This window comes from Engraulis encrasicolus, chromosome 20 (assembly GCF_034702125.1).
Source record: "Engraulis encrasicolus isolate BLACKSEA-1 chromosome 20, IST_EnEncr_1.0, whole genome shotgun sequence".
Lineage (NCBI taxonomy): Eukaryota > Metazoa > Chordata > Actinopteri > Clupeiformes > Engraulidae > Engraulis > Engraulis encrasicolus.
The window spans coordinates 20,955,322-20,957,821 of record NC_085876.1 but is presented as its reverse complement, the minus strand read 5'-3'; the positions used below and the strand labels follow the sequence as shown (position 1 = coordinate 20,957,821).

General features: G+C 45.0%; 1 protein-coding gene across 6 annotated transcripts in view; it reads right to left on the bottom strand.

Moving 5' to 3' along the window:
* The window catches only part of trps1 (trichorhinophalangeal syndrome I), a 193,240-nt gene that overhangs the window by 72,839 nt on the left and 117,901 nt on the right, over window positions 1–2,500 (bottom strand). The gene's annotated exons all lie outside the window — the stretch shown is intronic.

The window sequence follows — 2,500 nt, the reverse complement described above, 5'->3', positions numbered from 1 at the left end:
TTCTGTGGCCTTGTCTGGTACCAATCAGTTTAACTGTGTGACTGCAGGGTGCATTTTCATGTGTTGATAAATTAGCCCGAAACGTCAAGTCATATGTGCAACAGCCTGTGGGGATGAGATGCACTGAAGGAAAGAGAAAGGCAGACAAAGCATTGAGGGGGGTACGGAAAACAGCACAGAGAGAGAGAGAGAGAGAGAGAGAGAGAGAGAGAGAGAGAGATGCGATGAGATGAGAGTTGATAACGATGGGGGTGGTGGATGTGAAGACCTGAGCAAAAGGAAGACAGATGTGGAGAAAAAGAAAGGGCTGGAAGGAGAGAGAGAGAGACAGAGAGAGAGAGAGAGAGAGAGAGAGAGAGAGAGAGAGAGACAGAGAGAGAGAGAGAGAGAGAGAGAGAGAGAGAGAGAGAGAGAGAGAGAGAGAGAGAGACGCACAAGAGGGGCCCATATGTATCTATACAGTCTAATTGGATTTGTGCATGGCTACTGGAGAGAGAGAGAGAGAGAGAGAGAGAGAGAGAGAGAGAGAGAGAGAGAGAGAGAGAGAGAGAGAGAGAGAGAGAGAGAACAAAACATAGAGATAGAGATAGAGATTGTGTCTCTTTGAAGGCTACTGAGAAGAAACCTAGACAGGACTAATAAAAATCACCTCAACCTGAACCTATTTTTATTTTTCCGTCTCTACTCTTCACCCAAACCAACCAACCAATCAGCCAAACAGCCAACCAACCAGTCAACCCGAGATTTTTTTTTAATGACGGTTTTGGCCCAACTAGGGCTGGGCGGTTGGGAAAAAAATGAATATCACGGTTTTCTTGATGAAAATTAGTTTCACAGTTCTCTGCATGATTTTTTTTTCACAAGCTGTGATTTTCCCCCACATCTCAAAGTTTCTGAAGAAATTAAATTTAAAAATGAGATAAAATCTTGAATTTTAAGTAACCTCCATTTCTATTTTAATCACTTCTTTGGAATAAAAACTTCAAAAAAACCCTTCTCTCATCAAAAAGAGAACCTTATGTAGGTGAAAACCGTTATCACGTTTTTTTAACGGTATATCGCCCAGCCCTAGGCCCAACCAACCGCCAACCTTCCTAACAAGCCATTGTCGCCATCTCATCTTCGCAGCATTGCATTCTGACTCTGATTAGCCTACCGGTTGCCATGGAGTTGGCCTTGTGCATGGCTATTATTTCTCGCAAGAATTTCCCCCCAACCCTCCAACTTCCATTCCATTCAGAAGACATAACGTATGCACACCGGGCTGGGCTGCCCGACTGACTTGACGGAGAGGGGAAAACAACACCAGGAAATCGGGGCTTCTCGCTAATACCGCGACAGCGCACGCCATTGTTTCCTTTCGCCACCTGACTGGAAGTTATGCTGGGTTTTTCTTTTTCTTTTTTTCTATACAGAAACAGACATCTAGAAAGGGGTGGGGGTGGAGAGGGGTGGGGGGAGGGTGGAAGGAAGTGAAGAATCATAGCTCAAAAACAGCCTGTGATGTGGTCCCGTAGAAACAACAAGAGCTAATGGCCTTGACAGTAATATTCGAAACAATAAAAGACTATTTTGCACATGTATGAATGTGTGTGTGTGTGTGTGTGTATATGTGTCCGCGCCCGCGCGCGCGCGTGTGTGTGTGTGCGTGTGCGTGTGTGCGTGTGTGCGTGTGTGTGTGTGTGTGTTTGTGTGTGTGTGTGTGTGTGTGTGTGTGTGTGTGTGTGTGTGTGTGTGTGTGTGTGTGTGTGTGTGTGTGTGTGTGTGTGTGTGTGTGCGTGTGTGTGTTTGTATGTGCATGCATGTGAGTGCATCATCCATGCTGCATCAACTTGCATTGAGGCATGAACAGTGTTCAATGGCTCAGTAAGATCTGGGCCCTCCATAAATCTGCCAAAAAATGACTCAAGTGACTCAGACAGAGTGGTGTGCCAATACCTCGTTAGAGTCACACACATGCACACACACACATGTGCACACTTGCACACATGCACACACACACGCACACGCACACGCACACACACACCAGGCTTGTACGAAATTCCGAATGGAAAGAATTTCAATTCAAAATAATGCCATAATACGAACACTAGGTGGTGCCATTACCTTGAATTTCTTTGAATTTAATCTACACCACCCTTTGAAAGTATATAGAACACCACCACCCAGTGTTCGTATTATGGCATTACTTTGAATTGAAATTCTTTCCATTCGGAATTTCGTACAAGCCTGACACACACACACACACACACACACACACACACACACACACACACACGCATGCGCGCATGCACGCACGCACACACACACACACACACACACACACACACACACACACACACACACACACGTGCACCTTTTGCCTTTTCCAACAACTCCACAAAGTTTCATACAAATCTGTAACGTTTATAACTTTTTGAGTTATCCTGCTGACAAACAGACATATAAACAGACAGGCAGATAGAAAAACCAACGGGAACAAAAACATAATCTCCTTGGC